Genomic DNA, 23,501 nt, shown 5'->3' on the forward strand with positions numbered 1-23,501 from the left:
TGTTCTCTTGAACTCAATAGTCTAGATGCATGCTGGATAGCGGTCGATGTGTGGAGTAATAGTAGTAGATGCAGGCAGGAGTCGGTCTACTTGTCTCGGACGTGATGCCTATATACATGATCATACCTAGATATTCTTGATACGTCTCCAACGTATCTACTTTTCCAAACACTTTTGCCCTTGTTTTGGACTCTAACTTGCATGATTTGAATGGAACTAACCCTGACTGACGCTGTTTTCAGCAAAATTACCATGGTGTTATTTATGTGCAGGAGCAAACGTTCTCGGAATGACCTGAAACTTCACGGAGACACTTTTCAGAAAATAAGAAAAATACATGCCAAAGATGAAGGCCAGGGGGCCCATCGTCTTGCCACGAGGGTGGGGGGCACGCCCCCTACCTCGTGGGCCCCCTGTTGCTTCTCCGACTCCAACTCCACCTCCATATATTGAGTTTCGATGAGAAAAAAATCAGAGTGAAGAAATCATCGTGTTTAACGATACGGAGCCGCCGCCAAGCCCTAAAACCTCTCGGGAGGGCTGATCTGGAGTCCATTCGGGTATCCGGAGAGGGGAATCCATCGCCATCGTCATCATCAACAATCCTCCATCACCAATTTCATGATGCTCACCGCCGTGCGTGACTAATTCCATCGTAGGCTTGCCGGACGGTGATGGGTTGGATGGGATCTATCATGTAATCGAGTTAGTTTTGTTAGGGTTTGATCCCTAGTGTCCACTATGTTCTGTGATTGATGTTGCTATGACTTTGCTATGCTTAATGCTTGTCACTAGGGCCAAGTGCTAGGATTTCAGATCTGAACCTATTATGTTTTCATCAATATATGAGTGTTCTTGATCCTATCTTGCAAGTCTATAATCACCTATTATGTGTTATGATCCGTTAACCCCAAAGTGACAATAATTGGGATACTTACCGGTGATGACCGTAGTTTGAGGAGTTTATGTATTCACTATGTGTTAATGCTTTGTTCCGGTTCTCTATTAAAAGGAGACCTTAATATCCCTTAGTTTCCGTAAGGACCCCGCTGCCACAGGAGGGTAGGACAAAAGATGTCATGCGAGTTCTTTTCCATAAGCACGTATGCGGAATACATGCCTACATTATATCAATGAACTGGAGCTAGTTCTGTGTCACCCTAGGTTATGACTATTACTTGATGAACCACATCCGGCATAATTCTCCATCACCGATCCATTGCCTACGAGCTTTCCATATATTGTTCTTCGCTTATTTACTTTTCCATTGCTATTGCTATCATCACTACAAAATACCAAAAACATTACTTTTACTACTGTTACCTTTTGTTACGGTTATCACTACTAGCATATTACTTTGCTACTAAATACTTTCTGCAGATATTAAGTTTCCAAGTGTGGTTGAATTGACAACTCAGCTGCTAATACTTGAGAATATTCTTTGGCTCCCCTTGTGTGGAATCAATAAATTTAGGTTGAATACTCTACCCTCAAAAACTGTTGCGATCCCCTATACTTGTGGGACTATTTTCTGGCGCCGTTGCCGGGGAGCATAGCTCTATTCTTTGAGTCACTTGGGATATATATCTGCTTATCATTATGAAGAACTTGAGAGATCCCAAAACCAAGATCTATCCCTCAACTACGAGGGGAGGTAAGGAACTGCCATCTAGCTCTGCAGTTGATTCACATTCTGTTTTGAGTAAGCTTGCGACACCTACACCTGCTTCTGCTATTCGTTCTGATATGTCGCATGTTATTGATGATGCCACTTCTGCTATGCATGATACTTATGATGAAACTACCTCTATGCCTGATACTACTATGCCACTTAGTGCTTTTCTTGATGAACAACTTGCTAGGGCTAGAGAAATTGAAAATATTGAATCTGGTGATACTGATGAAAGTGATGATGAAGAACAACTTGCCATCCCTAAGGGTTATGTTTTTGATCAAGATGCTTCTTTAGCTATTTTAGCTTGCAGAAATAGAACTGAACTTAAAAAATTATTAGCTAAATGGAGTAAGCAATCTCTAAATGCTAGAATGAAACCTGATCCTGCTTTTGCTACTTCACCTATCTTTGTTACTGATAAGGATTATGAATTCTCTGTTGATCCTGATATAATTACTTTGGTTGAATCTGATCCTTTTCATGGTTATGAATCTGAAACTGTTGTGGCACATCTTACTAAACTGAATGATATAGCCACCCTATTCACTAAAGATGAGAGAACTCGCTACTTTTATATCCTTAAAATATTTCCGTTCTCATTAAAGGGTGATGCTAAGATATGGTTTAATTCTCTTGATCCTGGTTGTGTGCATAGTCCCCAGGATATGATTTATTACTTCTCTGCTAAATATTTCCCCGCCCATAAGAAACAAGTTGCTTTAAGGGATATATATAATTTTGTGCAAATTGAAGAAGAGAGTCTCCCACAAGCTTGGGGGAGGCTTCTCCAATTACTTAATGCTTTGCCTGATCATCCTCTTAAGAAAAATGAAATACTTGATATCTTTTATAATGGACTAACCGATGCCTCCAGAGATTACCTGGATAGTTGTGCTGGTTCTATTTTCAGGGAAAGAACACCGGATGAAGCTGAAATTCTATTGAATAATATGTTGACAAATGAAAATAATTGCACACCTCCCGAGCCAATTCCTGAGCCTATTCCTAAATCAACTCCAAAGAAGAGGGGTATTCTATTTCTCAGTCCTAAAGATATGCAAGAGGCAAAGAAATCTGTGAGAGAAAAAGGTATTAAAGCTGAAGATGTTAAGAATTTACCTCTTATCGAAGAAATACATGGTCTTAATTTACCGCCTGTTGAAGAAAAATATAATCCAAATCCTTTACCTATTGAAGAAACTCATGGTCTTGATAACCCGACACAGGTAGTAAAGGTAAATTCTCTCTATAGAGATGATAAAGCTGTAATCCCATTTACTAAAATTGCTAGCCCATGCTTAGATGAGTTTGATAAATTTATGGCTAAGCAAGAAGACTTTAATGCTTATTTTGGTAGACAATTAAAATACAATTCAAATATGCTTGGAAACTTGGGTGATTATACGGCTAATGTTAAAAGTGAACTTAAACTTATTAGTAAACATGCTTCTATGGTTACCACTCAGGTAGAACAAGTACTTAAAGCTCAAAATGATTTGCTCAATGAATTGAATAGTAAGAATAATGATTATGCTGTTAGAGTGGCTACTAGAACTGGTAGAATGACTCAGGAACGTTTGTATCCTGAAGGCCACCCTAAGAGAATTGAGCAAGATTCTCAGAGAAATAATTTAGATGCACCTAGTTCTTCTAAAAAGAAGAAAAAGAAAAATGATGGGAGTTTGCATGCTCCTAGTGATCCTATTGTTGAAACACCTGAGAATCCAAATGATATTTCTATTTCTGATGCTGAAACTCAACCTGGTAATGAACCTGAAACCAGTGATAATGTTAATGATAATGTTCAACCTAGTAATGATAATGACATAGAAATTGAACCTGCTGTTGATCTTGATAACCCACAATCAAAGAATCAACGTTATGATAAGAAAGACTTTGTTGCTAGGAAACATGGTAAAGAAAGAGAGCCTTCTGTTCAGAAACCCATGCCTTTTCCTCCCAAACCATCCAAGAAAAAGGATGATGAGGTTTTTGAGCGCTTTGCTGAAATGATTAGACCTATCTTTTTGCGTATGCGATTAACTGATATGCTCAAAACCAATCATTATGCTAAGTACATGAAAGATATTATTACAAATAAAAGAAAGATACCGGAAGCTGAAATTTCCACCATGCTTGCTAATTACACTTTTAAGGGTGGAATACCAAAAAAACTTGGAGATCCCGGTGTACCCACTATACCATGCTCTATTAAAAGAAACTATGTTAAAACTGCTTTATGTGATCTTGGAGCCGGTGTTAGTGTTATGCCTCTCTCTTTATATCGTAGACTTGATTTGAATAAGTTGACACCTACTGAAATATCTTTGCAAATGGCTGATAAATCAACTGCTATACATGTCGGTATTTGTGAGGATGTGCCTGTTATAGTTGCAAACGTTACTATTTTAACGGACTTTGTTATTCTTGATATTCCCGAGGTCGATAGTATGTCTATTATTCTTGGAAGACCCTTTTTGAATACTGTAGGGGCTGTTATTGATTGCACTAAAGGCAATGTCACTTTTCATGTTAACGGTAATGAGCATACGGTACACTTTTCAAGGAAACAACCTCAAGTTCATAGTATCAACTCTATTGGAAAAATTCCATCGATTATATTTGGAGGTTTTGAATTTCCTCTTCCTACTGTCAAGAAGAAATATGATATTCTTATTATTGGGGGTGTGCATATCCCCGTTGAGGTAACATCGTGTCATTCGAAATTTCTCCGGTTCCATGTTATTCGGAATGAGTTCGTTAACAAGACTTGATCAACCTTGTTGGTGGATTCCTTTTGATGATCATGAGATGGATGAAACTAGAAGGCACAACTTTCTGTATCCCACTTTTACTTTCTGTTATTTATATTAAATAAAATAAAATAATTATTTATCTGTCTGTTATCTGATTATCCATGCAATATAAAATACCTCGAAAATAAAAGTTCTCCAAATGCCCTGAAAATTAAATATGATTTTTTCTAGAATATTTGAGGATTTATGGAACAAAGAACACACCAGGGGGGCCAACCACCTTGCCACGAGGGTGGAGGGCACGCCCACCCCCTAGGGCGCGCCCCCTGTGTGACGCCCGGGTAATCAAGCTACAGTAACCCTCGGGTAATGATGCCACGTCACCTCGATTATTGTTGATTATCTCGCGTTAGTTCAGAACCAATCCAAATTCAAATTTGGATTAAAGTCAAAACAATTAAAGTTTTCAAAAGGCAAAACTAAATTGTTCCTAATGTGTCAAATAATCCATAATAAATGTTGGTGCAGAAATCATCTTTTAATAAAATACTTAAATGCACTAAATAAATTAAAACAGTGTAAAACTATTATTTAAATGCTCTTAAATTAATAAACAAATACAAACTACTTTAATTAACGTGCCAAGTTAATTGTGGTAGTGGAATATTTAGTAACACTAATTTAGAGACTCTTATTATGTTTTACTTAGACTAAAGAAATTAAGGTTAAAAAAACAGAAAAGAGAAAATAAACAACAAAAAAAAGAAAATAGAAGATCCCCCCCCCGCTGGACCATGGCCCAGCAGGCCATCGGGCCGCCAGGCCAGCCCAGCCATGACCCACTCCCTCCATAACACCCCCCCGAAACCCTAACCCCTCCCCCAGTCGCCCCACTTCCCCCCCACTCGCTCCACTCCCCCCTGCCCCCCCGATCCAGATCGGATCGGGGGCGTTCGCCGCCGCCGCCCGGAATCCACGCCCGGAGCCCCCCTCGTCAGAACAACCTCGCCGCCCTCCTCGCCGATCTCCCTCTGCCTCCTCTTGATCTGGATCGAGGGGATCCACCCCGGCCTCCTCCGCGCCTCTCCTCTCCCTCGCGCGACCCCACCTGGAGCCGCAGCCTCGCCCGTCGCCGCCAGGAGCCCTCGCCGCCATCACCGAAGCCCCTCCCCACCGGCCTGCTCCCACGTCGCTCGTCGTCCCCGTCGCCCTCCTCGACACACGCTGCCCCGTCCCTGCTAACCCGCTGTGAGCCGCGCCCCTCCTCTCTTTCCCTCGCCCCGTGCGATGCTGCTGCTGCACCGCGGCCGACCCCGCCCGAGCACAACGCCACTCGCCCCGCTCGCCCCCGTAGCCATTGCTGCCCTGCTGCTCGTCGGCCTAGCCCCGTCTTGCTCGTGGCAGCGCCCGCCACCGGCTGCTGGTGCCGCGCCCGCCAGAGCTCCCGCCTCGCCGGCTATCGCCCACACCCCCGCATCCCCGTGCTGCTGCTCACCGCTGCTTCCTGCGCGTCCCCGCGGCGCCCGCGCCGCCGTCCCTGCGACCCCCGCCACTCGCAGCTCCCTGCTCCGCTTCGCCTCACTCCGACCAGCCGCAGCCGCGCCTCCCCCGCTCACCTGGCCCGCGCACGGCGACCTTTGGCCGCCCCGCCCGGCGCCCCGCCGTGGCCACGCCGGCGGTCTCGCCACGCCCGTGGCTGCCCCCCCCCCTGCCTGGCGATCTGGGCGCTCGCCCAGTCGGGCGCCGACGCCTAGCGCCCGCACCCGCGGCAACCGCACGCCCGTTAGCCCCCAGGGCCCTATGACAAAGGGGGCCCGCCCCAGAACGTTAAAAAAAGAGTATATACAAATAAATAAAACAATAATTAAAATAAAAAAATAAAAAATAAATTTTAATTAATTAATTAATTAACTAAATTAATTAAGTTAATTAACCTTAATTAATTAATTAATCTAATTAACCTATTAGCTTAATTAAACAGTAATTAGTTTAACTAAACCCTAATTAACCTAACAGAGTATGACAGGTGGGTCCCACTGGACCCACGCGTCAGTTCGACCCAGTCAACCCCTGTTGACTGCTGATGTCAGCATGACATCATGCTGATGTCATAAATCTATTTTTGAATTAATTAAATAATTAATTAAATTTCAGAAATTAATAAAATCTTTAGAAAATCATATCTTTTAATCCGTAACTCGGATTAAATTATTTTCAACATGAAAGTTGCTCAGAACGATGAGACGAATTCGGATACGCAGCCCGTTCGTCCGCCACGCGTCCCTAGCATAGTGAACCTGCAACATTTCACCTCCGGTTCATCTGTCCGAAAACGCGGAACCCCGGGGATACTTTCCCGGATGTTTTCCCCCTTCGCCGATATCACCTATCCCTGCGTTAGGTCACCCCTAGCAACGTATTTCCGCGTCTTGCTTCGTGTTACATTTGATTGCTCTGTTATTTATTTTGTTCCCCCTCCGTTACTTCTTTCCGGTAGACTACGAGACTGACGCTGCTGCTGGTACCCCCGATCGACTACGGTGTTGACGACCCCCTCCTTGTCTGAGCAACCAGGCAAGCCCCCCCTTTGATCACCAGATATCGCCTACTCTTTTCTCTATACTGCTTGCATTAGAGTGGTGTAGCATGTTACTGCTTTCCGTTATTCCTATCCTGATGCATAGCCTATCCTTGCTACTACTGTTGTTACCTTTACCTGCTATCCTACTGCTTAGTATAGGATGCTAGTGTTCCATCAGTGGCCCTACACTCTTGTCCGTCTGCCATGCTATACTACTGGGCCGTGATCACTTCGGGAGGTGATCACGGGCATATACTATATACTTTTCACAGTTACCTTACTTATGATACTGTTCGGAGATGGGGGCTGAAGGGGCAGGTGGCTCCATCCCGGTAGAGGTGGGCCTGGGTTCCCGACGGTCCCCGACGGTTACTTTGAGGCGGAGCGACAGGGCAGGTTGAGACCACCTAGGAGAGAGGTGGGCCTGGCCCTGGTCGATGTTCGTGGATACTTAACACGTTTGACGAGATCTTGGTATTTGATCTGAGTCTGGCCATTTGGTCTATACGCACTAACCATCTACGCGGGAGTAGTTATGGGTATCCCAGCGTCGTGGTATCAGCCGAAGCCTTCGTGACGTCAGCGACTGAGTGGCGCGCGCCGGATTGGACTGGAACGCCACTAGGCTAGGTCTGCTTTCGGCCGCGTACGCAACGTGCAGGTGTGCTAAGGGCGATGGGCCCAGACCCCTGGGCGCTTAGGTTTAGACCGGCGTGCTGACCTCTCTGTTGTGCCTAGGTGGGGCTGCGACGTGTTGATCTTCCACGGCCGGGCATGACCCAGGAAAGTGTGTCCGGCCAAATGGGATCAAGCGTGTTGGGGTATGTGGTGCACCCCTGCAGGGAAGTTAATCTATTCGAATAGCCGTGATCTTCGGTAACAGGACGACTTGGAGTTGTACCTTGACCTTATGACAACTAGAATCGGATACTAAATAAAACACACCCTTCCAAGTGCCAGATACAACCGGTGATCGCTCTCTCACAGGGCGACGAGGGGAGGATCATCGGTTAGGATTATGCTATGCGAGGCTACTTGGAGGACTTCAGTCTACTCTCTTCTACATGCTGCAAGACGGAGGCTGCCAGAAGCGTAGTCTTCGAAAGGACTAGCTATCCCCCTCTTATTCCGGCTTTCTGCAGTCCAGTCCACATATAATAGCCTTATTCCAGTTGATACCAATGCATACATTTGTAGTGTAGCTCCTTGCTTGCGAGTACTTTGGATGAGTACTCACGGTTGCTTTCTCCCTCTTTTCCCCCTATCCCTTCTACCTGGTTGTCGCAACCAGATGTTGGAGCCCAGGAGCCAGGCGCCACCTTCGACGACGACTCCTACTACACCGGAGGTGCCTACTACTACGTGATGCCCGCTGACGACAACCAGGAGTAGTTAGGAGGATCCCAGGCAGGAGGCCTGTGCCTCTTTCGATCTGTATCCCAGTTTGTGCTAGCCTTCTTAAGGCAGACTTGTTTAACTTATGTCTGTCCCCAGATATTGTTGCTTCCGCTGACTCGTCTATGATCGAGCTCTTGTATTCGAGCCCTCGAGGCCTCTGGCTTGTAATATGATGCCTGTATGACTTATTTTATTTGTAGAGTTGTGTTGTGATATCTTCCCGTGAGTCCCTGATCTTGATCGTACACGTTTGCGTGTATGATTAGTGTACGATTAAATCGGGGGCGTCACACCCTGCCTCGTGGGCCCACGGTGGCCCTCCTCCACTTATCCTTTCACCCACACATTTCATCTTCCTCCCACAAACACGAATATCCAGCTCAAGCACGAGTTCTAGCTCACTTTGCTGCCATTTTCGATCGCCTTGCTCAAAGCACCTCTCACAAAACTGCTTGGGCAGATTGTTCCTTGGTATGTGACTCCTCCATTGGCCCAATTAGTTTTTGTTCTAGTGCTTTATTCATTGCAAATTTTTGCTGCTTAGGTGACCCTGTTCTTGAGCTTGCATGTCAAATTTATATGGTTCCAAGTAGTTTTGATGCATGATATAGGCCCTAGGCACTTGTAGGAGTAGTTTCTACCAATATTATTGAGTTTGGTTTACCTTTATTTTGAAGTTACTAAAAAATTTCAGAATTTTTTCATAGGAAGAAATATGCTTAGGAAAATGTTCCAAGGTGGTTCTTCAAGGAAGCAAGGACCCAGGCTTGCAATGCGTGATGCTGATGACGAGCCACCAAGAGACGCTCCAGTGCGTCCTTGTGAATGGCCCTCTGAGAACTTTATGGATCGAGCGGGAATTAATGAAGAATTCAACGCATATTTGCGTAACGCTGATCTTGTGAGCTTCGAGGAAGAGAGGTGCAGCCAATATCACAACCTCACCAGTACCTTTGTGAGGAGGTTTGAATTCTCAACTTCACGTAATTCTCCAACTGTCCTGTTTGATCTTTATGATAAATCTTACACTATGGACTTAGAGGATTTTACCACTGCTTGCAAACTTCCACAATGGGGTAGTATAAGGGATGCTCGCAAATCTGAATTTAGAGATTTTCTTGCTAGCATAACTGTGGGAGAATCTATAGATATTGCACAAGCTACCATAGGGAGCATTCACTACATTATTTTGCTCTCTTTATAGGTAGATGCATTAATGGTAAGGATGAGGCGTGTCACATATGTGTCCCCGATCTCAGTATTCTTAGGAGTGCTGTGTTAGGAGACAAATCTTATAATTTGGGAGCCATTGTTGCAAGTAGGTAGGTTGCATCTTAATAGAATTAATGGAGATTTCTTTGGTGGAATTTATGCAACCCGCATAGCTAATTTTCTTGATGTAGCCATACGCGAAGATGATATTGAAATACCTCCTGCTTATCTTGATTTTAATGCTATGGTTCACCACCAGTTTGTCGAGAGGAACGAATCACCTCTCCAGTATCGACTAATCTTTGACAGACGTCGTGCTGTCCGTATTACTCTCTCTGCTCCTGCCTTCTTTGATTATCAGGCAAGAGGAGGATATACTATTACCAGAGAGGAGGCAGATGAGTACGAGAGGAGAGAGGAGGCCGCTCGTCGCCACGCTGCAGCTCAGCAGGCGATAGCTGCTGCATCACAGAATGACCCCAGCTACTATTATGGATATCAGCCAGGCCAGCCATGGCCATAGACCAACTTAGGCCAAAAGCCTAAGCTTGGGGGAGTATGTATTTCTCACTGACATTACATTTATGCTCACACACTCATTGCTAGATGTCGGTGCTCATACTTTTTCATTGTATCATCCATGCTAGCTTATTTTCCTTTTTATGCTTTCTTCTTGTGTGTTTAATAAACCTTAAGAGAAAACCAAAAAAATTTAGTTGTAGCTTTTAATCAGTTTACTTTCCATGCTTGTAGTAGTAATTAAAAAGAAAACCCAAAAATATGTCCTGTTCTTCTTTTGCTTGTTGGGAGATTTCCCGTGTAAATAGTTTTATTTCTTTTCTTTGGGGGTCAATAGTAGAAGACCATAATTAAATTGTTGAAGTGGCTCTTTTATACATTATTGTTGATCTGACAAAAGAGCCCATATTGCCTTGTCTTCTCCTGTTTATTGAATACTTGCAGATTCCAGCTTAGTCCAATGCACGTGCACTATTATTATTCACATCGTTCAGTCGTGCAAGTGAAAGGCAATTATGACGATATATGATCGACTGACTGAGATGAGAAAAGCTGGTATGAACTCGACCTATTTTGTTTTTGTAAATATGATTAGTTCATCATTCTTGATTCAGCCTATTATGAATAAACATGTTTGCAATGACAACTAGAGATCATAGTTTCTTGTGCCATGCTTGATTAGCTATGAGTTATAATGGTTTACAAGCATGCCAACATGCTATTAAAATGGTTGTGATGTGGTATGATAGGGTGGTATCCTCCTAAGAATGATTTAAGTGACTTGACTTGGCGCATGTTCACGCATGTAGTTGAAACAAAATCAACATAGCCTTCACGATATTTATGTTCACGGTGGATTATATCCTACTCATGCTTGCATTCGATGTTGATTAATTTTAATGCATGTTCATGACTGTTGTCGCTCTCTAGCTGGTCGCTTCCTAGTCTTTTGCTAGCCTTCACCTGTACTAAGCGGGAATACTGCTTGTGCATCCAAACTCCTTAAACCCCAAAGTTATTCCACATGAGTCCACTATACCTACCAATATACGGTATCTACCTGCCGTTCCAAGTAAATTTGTATGTGCCAAACTCTAAACCTTCAAATAAATATCCTGTTTTGTATGCTCGAATAGCTCATGTATCAACTAGGGCTGTCCGTATCTTCCATGTTAGGCGGGTTATTCTTAAGAGGAGTGGACTCCGCTCCTCACTCACGAGATAAATGGCTGGTCACCGGGATGCCCAGTTCCATGCTTTATGCAAATTAAATCAAAATAATTGCAAACAAAACTCCCCCTGGGACTCTTGTTAGTTGGAGGCACTCGTTGTTTCGAGCATGCCATGGAATGATGCTTGTTGGTGGAGGGGGAGTATAAACTTTACCATTCTGTTTGGGAACCGCCTATAATGTGGGTATCATGGAAGATATCTCCATCTCTTCGTTGTTATGTTGACAATGAAAGTATACCGCTCAAAATATTATTCATCTCTATTTTAAAATCGAGCTCTGGCACCTCTACAAATCCCTGCTTCCCTCTGCGAAGGGCCTATCTATTTACTTTTATGTTGAGTCATCACCCTCTTATTAAAAAGCACCAGTTGGAGAGCACCATTGTCATTTGCATTCATTACTGTTAGTTTACATTGACTATGACTTGACTGGATCTCTTTTACCATGAATTACAATGTCTAGTCAATCCTTGATCTTTAAAGGTGCTGTGCATTTATGTTTTGCGGTCTCAGAAAGGGCTAGCGAGATACCATTTTTATATCATATTATGATTGTTTTGAGAAAGTGTTGGCATCCAAGATTTATTATTATTGCTCGCTAGTTGATTATGCCATTGATATGAGTAAACATGAGACCTATGCGTTATTGTGAATATGGTTAGTCTATAATCTTTGCTGAAAACTTGAATGCTGGCTTTACATATTTACAACAACAAGAGCAAATAGAGTTTGTAAAAGTTTTTCTTTATCACTTTCAGCTTATCAACTGAATTTCTTGAGGACAAGCAAAGGTTTAAGCTTGGGGGAGTTGATACGTCTCCTTCGTATCTACTTTTCCAAACACTTTTTCCCTTGTTTTTGACTCTAACTTGCATGATTTGAATGGAACTAACCCGGACTGACGCTGTTTTCAGCAGAATTGCCATGGTGTTATTTATGTGCAGAAACAAAAGTTCTCAGAATGACCTGAAACTCCACGGAGTGTCTTTTTGGAAATATTAAAAAATCCAGGCAAAAGATCAAGACCAGGGGGCCCACACCCTAGCCACAAGGGTGGGGGCGCGCCTCCCTACCTCGTGGCCCCCTAGAGCTCCACCGACCTCAACCTTGACTCTATATATTTGCGTTTGGGGAGAAAAAATAAAGGAGAAGGATTCATCGCGTTTTACGATACGGAGCCGCTGCCAAGCCCTAAAACCTCTTGGGAGGGCTGATCTGGAGTCCGTTCGAGGCTCCGGAGAGGGGAATCCGTCGCCGTCGTCATCATCAACCATCCTCCATCACCAATTTCATGATGCTCACCGCCGTGTGTGAGTAATTCCATCGTAGGCTTGCTGGACGGTGATAGGTTGGATGAGATATATCATGCAATCGAGTTAGTTTTGTTAGGGTTTGATCCCTAGTATCCACTATGTTATGAGATTGATGTTGCTATGACTTTGCTATGCTTAATGCTTGTCACTATGGCCCGAGTGCCATGATTTCAGATTTGAACCTATATGTTTTCATAAATATATGTGAGTTCTTGATCCTATCTTGCAAGTCTATAGTCACCTACTATGTGTTATGATCTGGCAACGCTGAAGTGACAATAATCGGGACCACTCCCGATGATGACCGTTGTTTGAGGAGTTCATGTATTCACTATGTGTTAATGCTTTGGTCCGGTACTCTATTAAAAGGAGGCCTTAATATCCCTTAGTTTTCGCTAGGACCCCGCTGCCACGGGAGGGTAGGACAAAAGATGTCATGCAAGTTCTTTTCCATAAGCACGTATGACTATATTCGGAATACATGCCTACATTACATTGATGAATTGGAGCTAGTTCTGTGTCGCCCTAGGTTATGACTGTTACATGATGAACCGCATCCGGCATAATTCTCCATCACTGATCCATTGCCTACGAGCTTTCCGTATATTGTTCTCCGCTTATTTACTTTTCCGTTGCTATTGTTACAATCACTACAAAATACCAAAAAATTAATTTTGTTATCATTACCTTTTGCTACCGTTGCCACTACTATCATATTACTTTGCTACTAAATACTTTGTTGTAGATATTAAGTTTTCAGGTGTGGTTGAATTGACAACTCAGCTGCTAATACTTAAGAATATTCTTTGGCTCCCCTTGTGTCGAATCAATAAATTTGGGTTGAATACTCTACCCTCGAAAACTGTTGCGATCCCCTATACTTGTGGGTTATCAGGAGGCAAGATCCTAGCTACGACGAGGTTGTGCATGCAAGATTTACGAGTTCAGGACCTTCTCGAAGGAAGTAAAATCCCTACGTCTCGGTGCCCGGAGGCGGTCGACTGGATTGCTGTGAAGTTATAGGGGGTGCGAACCCTTGTGCCAGTGGAGGGGGTGGCTTATATAGAGTGCGCCAGGACCCCAGTCAGCCCATGTTACAAGGGGTTCAATGTACATTAAGGTGAGACGTTACTGGTAACGCCAACAGTAAAGACATATAAATGATCATTAACGCTACGGAGTGAACGCCTGACCGTTGCCATCCTGAGTGACTTTAGATCTTCTGTACTCCAAGTGGTTTCTAGTACGGTCAAATGATGGTATACTGGTCAAATGGAATTGGGTTATCCGAGTGAAATTGTTGGTCGAGTGGGTTGCACTCTGAGGTGATTTCAGTCGATGGATGCTGCTGCACTTTGAATGCCTTTGACTCTAGGGCAGTGTCTTTGGGAGGGGTGTCTAGGTCAGGCCTATTACCCTACCCTAGATACATGCCATCGTCACTTGCCTAGTTGCATCGTGTGGCAATGCGGTGACCTCAACATCCTCCATGTTTCAGTGGGGAAGCACAACATCCTCCATGTTTCAATGGGTGATAAAGGTCTACGTCATTCCACAACATCATTCATGTTGCAATTGGATGACTGAGATTGTTTGTGTTGCGGTTTGCGACCGCATGCCGTCCACATTGCAATGGATGAATGCAACATCGTCTTTGTTGCAACTAGAGTGATATTATCCAATGGATCCATACATGAGATCAAGGATCTTCTCTGCAAAAGACCAACAACATGGACCATATTTGTTACCCTCTTATTCTTAGTTATTATTTACTTTTTTCTTTTATTTTTTGTGGGTGTAAATATTACTAGTATTTACTTATTGGACAGTTGCGCTTATTGAAATTGAGGAATAATATTTTATTGATCAAGTTGCAGTTCTTTTACTCTCTCTATTTTTTTAGCCCACTGCTGTTGTTCAAAAAAAGAAGAGAGTACCACTACCAACCGGTCGGTGTGCACTTGCACCAAAAGACATCAACAAGTCTTGCACCGCGAAGCCGCCATTTTCTATCTACACTACTATTAAAAGAGCAAACATGAGTTTCTCTAAAGACACACCACAAAGTGTACACGGGATAAGCAGAGCCCTCAGATCTAATTGATTAAGTGAAATCTGAGAGCCCATAATGTCCCGGTGGTCTGCCAGTCAATCGAACGGTTCAGATTGGATGTTCTGCCGGTAGACCATCCTCATGCACCTTTTCTTTAGGAAAAAAATTCTAACTAATTACTCCCCTGATTCCGTTTACTGTGGGTATAATTTTTTGCCAAATATAATCCATGATCCGCGCGTGAGATCTGCGCGTGGGATATTTCGGTGATTCTTTCCAACTATGCTCCTCTACCTCCACTTCCGTTGTAATTCCCGCATTAATTACTCCGGATCGCACGCCTTCTCCTTCTATATTTTCGCCTTTCATCTTTGTCCGCCTCTTCTCCTACCCGTCAAGTTCATGGCCATGGAAGATATCCACCTGTGGGAACTGGGAAGACAGATAGCTTGCTTGCGGAGGACGGCGTCCAGTAGGGCGACGGAGTCCACCCGCACGGCGGTGTTCCCGCAGAAGGCAGCGTCCAGCAGGGCAATGGCGGCGTTCCCGCGGAAGGCGGCATCCAGCAGGGCAACGGAGTCGTGCGAGCGTGCCTGCGGAGGGCGGCGTTCATCAAGGCGACGGCGAGGTCGTAGATGGACGTCACGGCATGCCATTCGAAGGATTGCTGCCTCGCGCAGCCCAATGATGATGACTGTGGTGCATGCTAGAGGCCAACATGCAAGCTCTCACGATGGCCTTGGCATGGCGCATGTCGACGTCCAGCACTCGCACGCCTCGTGGAGTCGCGGGCTTCTATGGACTCTTTAAGGTTCCCGCGGATGACGACCAGGGTGTCGTCACAGCTGTCCTGGAGGACGGTCGCCAAAAGCAGGCCGAGAATGGCGACGACGTGTCGCACACGGGCAGCCAGCATGCAGGCGCTGATGATGGACACTGCACCACATAAGGCGACGACCACCACGCAGGCATCCACACACTTGAGACACAGGTGCAGTCGCTCAGCACCGCATCCATCAGGGATTTAGGGGCTCTGTTTTTGCCATCTAATCATGGACCAGCGAGTAAGTGAAAAGAAGAGTGAGGAGAGAAGAGCACAGCAAGGACATGGCGTGCAAGCGATTTATAGCAATGTTCTTCTGTGTTCTAGAAATTAAACTAAATAAAATTTCTGAAATAAATTTTATATAGTTTAAGAGGGAAAGGGTTCTGGAGATGGTTCTTTCGTCCCTTCATTCAAAACACAGAGTTTAACGACGATGAGTAAAACTGAAGCTCTAACAAATTGCGGATTAAGAATTGAGATATAGAAAATGCATTGTTCATTTTCTTCATTGAAAAAAAACTGACACACCACATATAAATATAAAATACTAAGTTATAGCTAGATTTTTTCATGGAAATATTTTTGCTGAAGAGACAACGATATTTAGCTACAGGCTGCGTCATCTTTTTGTTTTATGGTTGTTTAAACTTTGTGGCGCTGCTTCTCTTGTTGTCCTTCTTTAGGTTGATATACTCTCCCCTTCTTAATATATTTACATGCAATTCTCATGCGTGTTCCCGAAAAAAAAGAAATGAGTGTTTGAGAAATTGGAGCATTGCATTTTAAGTAAGTTTTCAACCATTATTTTTTTGCATAAAATTACTTATCTATATGCAAACGATTTCTCTGTTTTTAGTAGCCTTGCAGGACATCACAGAGCAGATAACACATTGGCCACATCTCTAGTAAACGTGGCAATCATACTAAATCATACTAAATCAAAATAATTGCAAACAGAACTCCCCCTGGGACTCTTGTTAGTTGGAGGCACTCGTTGTTTCGAGCAAGCCATGGATTGATGCTTGTGGTGGAAGGGGGAGTATAAACTTTACCATTCTGTTTGGGAACCGCCTATAATGTGTGTAGCATGGAAGATATCGCCATCTCTTGGTTGTTATGTTGACAATGGAAGTATACCGCTCAAAATATTATTCACCTCTATTGCAAAACCAAGATCTGGCACCTCTACAAATCCCTGCTTTCCTCTGCGAAGGGCCTATCTATTTACTTTTATGCTGAGTCATCATCCTCTTATTAAAAAGCACCAGTTGGAGAGCACCGCTGTCATTTGCATTCATTACTGTTAGTCTACATTGAGTATGACTTGACTGGATCTCTTTTACCATGAATTACAATGTCTAGTCAGTCCTTGATCTTTAAAGGTGCTCTGCATTTATGTTTTGCGGTCTTAGAAAGGGCTAGCGAGATACCATCCTGTTATATCATATTGTGATTGTTTTGAGAAAGTGTTGTCATCCGAGTTTTATTATTATGGCTCGCTAGTTGATTATGCTATTGATATGAATAAACTTGAGGCCTATGCGTTATTGCGAATGTGGTTAGTTATAATCTTTGCTGAAAACTTGAATGCCGGCTTTACATATTTACAACAACAAGAGTAAACAGAGTTTGTAAAAGTTTTTCTTTATCACTTTCAGTTTGTCAACTAAATTGCTTGAGGACAAGCAATGGTTTAAGCTTGGGGGAGTTGATATGTCTCCAATGTATCTACTTTTCCAAACACTTTTGCCCTTGTTTTGGACTGTAACTTGCATGATTTGAATGGAACTAACCCGGACTGATGCTGTTTTCAGCAAAATTACCATGGTGTTATTTATGGGCAGGAGCAAACGTTCTCGGAATGACCTGAAACTTCACGGAGACACTTTTCAGAAAATAAGAAAAATACCTGCCAAAGATGAAGGCCAGGGGGCCCACCGTCTTGCCACGAGGGTGGGGGGGCGCGCCCCCTACCTCGTGGCCCCCTGTTGCATCTCCGACTCCACCGCCACCTCCATATATTGAGTTTCGATGAGAAAAAAATCAGAGAGAAGAAATCATTGCGTTTTATGATACGGAGCCGCCGCCAAGCCCTAAAACCTCTTAGGAGGGCTGATCTGGAGTCCGTTCGGGGCTCCGGAGAGGGGAATCCGTCGCCATCGTCATCATCAACCATCCTCCATCACCAATTTCATGATGCTCACCGCCGTGCGTGAGTAATTCCATCGTAGGCTTGCTGGACGGTGATGGGTTGGATGGGATCTATCATGTAATCGAGTTAGTTTTGTTAGGGTTTGATCCCTAGTGTCCACTATGTTCTGAGATTGATCTTGCTATGACTTTGCTATGCTTAATGCTTGTCACTAGGGCCCGAGTGCCATGATTTCAGATCTGAACCTATTATGTTTTCATCAATATATGAGTATTCTTGATCCTATCTTGCAAGTCTATAGTCACCTATTATGTGTTATGATCCGTTAACCCGAAGTGACAATAATCAGGATACTTACCGGTGATGACCGTAGTTTGAGGAGTTCATGTATTCACTATGTGTTAATGCTTTGTTCCGATTCTCTATTAAAAGGAGACCTTAATATCCCTTAGTTTCCATAAGGACCCCGCTGCCACGGGAGGGTAGGACAAAAGATGTCATGCAAGTTCTTTTCCATAAGCACGTATGACTATGTTCGGAATACATGTCTACATTATATCAATGAACTGGAGCTAGTTCTGTGTCACCCTAGGTTATGACTGTTACATGATGAACCGCATCCGGCATAATTCTCCATCACCGATCCATTGCCTACGAGCTTTCCATATATTGTTCTTCGCTTATTTACTTTTCCGTTGCTATTGCTATCATCACTACAATATACCAAAAACATTACTTTTACTACTGTTAGCTTTTGCTACCGTTATCACTACTATCATATTACTTTGCTACTAAATACTTTGCTGCAGATATTAAGTTTCCAGGTGTGGCTGAATTGACAACTCAGCTGCTAATACTTGAGAATATTCTTTGGCTCCCCTTGTGTCGAATCAATAAATTTGGGTTGAATACTCTACCCTCGAAAACTGTTGCGATCCCCTATACTTGTGGGTTATCAGTTCTCATAACTATGCTCAATTCTGTCAATTGCTCAACAGTAATTTGTTTACCCACCGTGAATACTTATGCTCTCGAGAGAAGCCACTAGTGAAACCTATGGTCCCCAGGTCTATCTTCCATCATATTAATCTTCCAATACTTAGTTATTTTTATTGCCTTTTATTTTACTTTGCATCTTTATCATAAAAATACCAAAAATATTATCTTATCATATCTATCAGATCTCACTCTTGTAAGTGATCGTGTGGGGATTGACAACCCCTTATCGTGTTGGTTGCGAGGATTTATTTGTTTGTGTAGGTACGAGGGACTCGTGCGTGGCCTCCTACTGGATTGATACCTTGGTTCTCAAAAACTGAGGGAAATACTTACGCTGCTTTGTTGCACCACCCTTTCCTCTTTAAGGGAAAACCAACACAAGTGCTCAAGAGGTAGCAAGAAGGATTTCTGGCACCGTTGCCATGGAGGTCTACGCAAAAGTCAACATACCAAGTACCCATCACAACCCTTATCTCCCACATTACATTATTTGCCATTTGCCTCTCGTTTTCCTCTCCCCCACTTCACCCTTGCCGTTTTATTCGCCCTCTCTCTCTATCCTTCCTCTCTTTCTCTATTTGCCTCTTTTTGCCCATTCCTCGTTTGCTTGTGTGTTGGATTGCTTGCTTGTCACGATGGCTCAAGATAACACTAAATTGTGTGACTTTACCAATACCAACAACAATGATTTTATTAGCACTCCGATTGCTCCTCTTACCAATGCTGAATCTTGTGAAATTAATGCTGCCTTGCTGAATCTTGTCATGAAAGATCCATTTTCCGGCCTTCCTAGTGAAGATGCCGCTACCCATCTAAATAGCTTCGTTGATTTGTGTGATATGCAAAAGAAGAAAGATGTGGATAATGATATTGTTAAGTTGAAGCTATTTCCTTTTTCGCTTAGAGATCGTGCTAAAGCTTGGTTTTCGTCTTTGCCTAAAAATAGTATTGATTCGTGGAATAAGTGTAAAGATGCTTTTATCTCTAAGTATTTTCCTCCCGCTAAGATCGTCTCTCTTAGAAACGATATTATGAATTTTAAGCAAGTTGATCATGAACAAGTTGCACAAGCTTGGGAGAGGATGAAATTAATGATACATAATTGCCCTACGCATGGTTTGAATTTGTGGATGATTATACAAAAATTTTATGCCGGATTGAATTTTGCTTCTAGAAATCTTTTAGATTCGGCCGCGGGAGGCACTTTTATGGAAATCACTTTAGGAGAATCTACTAAACTCCTAGATAATATTATTGTTAATTATTCTCAATGGCACACTAAAAGATCTACTAATAAGAAAGTGCATGCGATAGAAGAAATTAATGTTTTGAGTGGAAAGATGGATGAACTTATGAAATTATTTGCTAATAAAAGTGTTTCATCTGATCCTAATGATATACCTTTGTCTACTTTGATTGAGAATAATAACAAATCTATGGATGTGAATTTTGTTGGTAGGAATAATTTTGGTAACAACGAATATAGAGGAAACTTTAACCCTAGGCCGTATCCTAGTAATCCCTCTAATAATTATGGCAATTCCTACAACCATTATTATGGAAATTATAATAAGATGCCCTCTGATTTTGAATCTAATATTAAAGAATTTATTACTTCGCAAAAGAATTTCAATGCTTTGATTGAAGAAAAATTGCTTAAGATTGATGAGTTGGCTAGGAACGTTGATAAAATTTCTCTTGATGTTTATTATTTAAAACTTAGATATATTCAAACTAATCATGATATCAATGAGTCTCTCAAAGCCATGAGAATTTCCATTGATGAGTGCAAAGAAAGAACCGCTAGGATGCGTGCTAAGAAAGATTGCTTTATAAAGGCCTGTTCTTCTAGTTTCCATGATAATAAAGATGAAGATCTAAAAGTTATTGATGTGCCCCCTATTAAATCTTCGTTTTGCAATATGAATCTTGATAATAATGGGACTGAATATGATCCACCTTTACCTAGACGTCGTTCCCAAAATTTGGAGTCTTTAGATCTTGATGCTAAAATTGTTAAAAGTGGGATTGAAGAAGTCAAAACTTTAAATATTGATGAACCCACTATTTTTGATTTCAAGGAATTTAATTATGACAATTGCTCTTTGATATATTGTATTTCCTTGTTGCAATCTGTGCTAAATTCTCCTCATGCTTATAGTCAAAATAAAGCTTTTACTTAACATATTGTTGATGCTTTGATGCAATCTTATGAAGAAAAACTTGAGTTGGAATTTTCTATCCCTAGAAAACTTTATGATGAGTGGAAACCTACTATTAAAATTAAAATTAAAGATCATGAATTCTATGCTTTGTGTGATTTGGGTGCTAGTGTTTCCACGATTCCAAAGACTTTGTATGATTTATTAGGTTTCCTGATTTTGATGATTGCTCTTTAAACTTGCACCTTGCGGATTCCACTATTAAGAAATCTATGGGAAGAATTAATGATGTTCTTATTGTTGCAAATAGGAATTATGTGCCCATATATTTTATTGTTCTTGACATAGATTGCAATCCTTCATGTCCTATTATTCTTGGTAGACCTTTCCTTAGAACGATTGGTGCAATTATTGATATGAAGGGATTCCAATTTCCCTTAAGGAAAGGCATGGAACACTTCCCTAGAAATTAAATTAAATTACCTTATGAATCTATTATGAGAGCCACTTATGGATTTCCTACCAAAGATGGCAACACCTAGATCAATCCTTGCTTTTTATGCCTAGTTAGGGGCGTTAAACGATAGCGCTTGTTGGGAGGCAACCCAATTTTATTTTTATTCCTTGCTTTTTGCTCCTGTTTAGTAATAAATAATTTATCTAGCCTCTCTTTTTTTAGTGTTTTTGTGTTTAATTAGTGTTTGTGCCAAGTAGAACCGTTGGGAAGACTTGGGGAAAGTCTTGTTAATCTTGCTGTAAAAAACAGAAACTTTAGCGCTCACGAGAACTCCTTCCATTTTTATTTGTAAAGTTCTATTTAGTTAATTATTTTTGCAGATGATTAATAGGTAAATTACTCACGTTCATAAATTTATTTTCGATTTTTTGGGGTTCCAGATTTTTCGTTAGCTACAGATTACTACAGACTGTTCTGTTTTTGACAGATTCTGTTTTTCGTGTGTTGTTTGCTTATTTTGATGAATCTATGGCTAGTAAAATTGTTTATAAACCATAGAGAAGTTGGAATACAGTAGGTTTAACACCAATATAAATAAATAATGAGTTCATTACAGTACCTTGAAGTGGTGTTTCATTTTCTTTCGCTAACGGAGCTCACGAGATTTTCTACTTTAAGTTTTGTGTTGTGAAGTTTTCAAGTTTTGGGTAAAGATTTGATGGATTATGGAACAAGGAGTGGCAAGAGCCTAATCTTGGGGATTCCCATGGCACTCCCAAGATAATCTAAGGACACCTAAAAGCCAAAGCTTGGGGATGCCCCGGAAGGCATCCCCTCTTTCGTCTACTTTACTTGGAGCTATATTTTTTATTCACCACATGATATGTGTTTTGCTTGGAGCGTCTTGTATTATTTGCGTCTTTATTTGTTAGTTTTCCACAATCATCCTTGCTGCACACACATTTTTTAAAGAGACACACATGATTCGGAAATTGTTAGAATACTCTTTGTGCTTCACTTATATCTTTTGAGTTGTATAGTTTTTGCTCTAGTGCTTCACTTATATCTTTTAGAGCACGTCGGTGGATTTGTTTTATAGAAACCATTGTTCTCTCATGCTTCACTTAGATTATTCCGAGAGTCCTACAAAACATCATGGTAATTTTCTTTAATTGTTTGAGGCATTCAAGATTAAATAAATAAAATTTTCTTATGAGTGTATTGAATACTATGAGAAGTTTGAAACTTGCTAATTGTTTTGAGATATGGAGATGGTGATATTAGAGTCATGCTAGTTGAGTAGTTGTGAATTTGAGAAATGCTTGTGTTGAAGTTTGTGATTTCCCGTAGCATGCACGTATGGTGAACCGTTATGTTAAGAAGTTGGAGCATGATGTATTTATTGATTGTCCTCCTTATGAGTGGCGGTCGGGGACGAGCAATGGTCTTTTCCTACCAATCTATCCCCCTAGGAGCATGCGCATAGTACTTTGCTTCGATAACTAATAGATTTTTGCAATAAGTATGTGAGTTCTTTATGACTAATGTTGAGTCCATGGATTATACACACTCTCACCCTTCCACCATTGCTAGCCTCTCTAAATACCGCGCACCTTTCGCCGGTATCATACACCCACCATATACCTTCCTCAAAACAGCCACCGTACCTACCTATCATGGCATTTCCATAGCCATTCCGAGATATATTGCCATGCAACTTTCCACCGTTCCGTTTATCATGACACGCTCCATCATTGTCATATTGCTTTGCATGATCATGTAGTTGAAATTTTAGTTGTGGCAAAGCCACCGTTCATAATTCTTTCATATAATTCACTCATGCATCATTGCTATCCCGGTACACCGCCGGGGGCATTCATATAGAGTCATACTTTGTTCTAGTATCGAGTTGTAATCATTGAGTTGTAAATAAATAGAAGTGTGATGATCATCATTCATAGAGTATTGTCCCTAATAAAAAAAGGGAGAAAGGCCAAAGAAAAAAAGAAGGCCGAAAGAAAAAGGGGGCAATACTACTATCCTTTTTCCACACTTGTGCTTCAAAGTAGCACCATGATCTTCATAATAGAGAGTCTCCTATGTTATCACTTTCATATACTAGTGGGAATTTTTTCATTATAGAACTTGGCTTGTATATTCCAATG

This window comes from Triticum urartu, chromosome 4 (genome assembly GCF_003073215.2).
Source record: "Triticum urartu cultivar G1812 chromosome 4, Tu2.1, whole genome shotgun sequence".
In the NCBI taxonomy this organism is placed as follows: domain Eukaryota; kingdom Viridiplantae; phylum Streptophyta; class Magnoliopsida; order Poales; family Poaceae; genus Triticum; species Triticum urartu.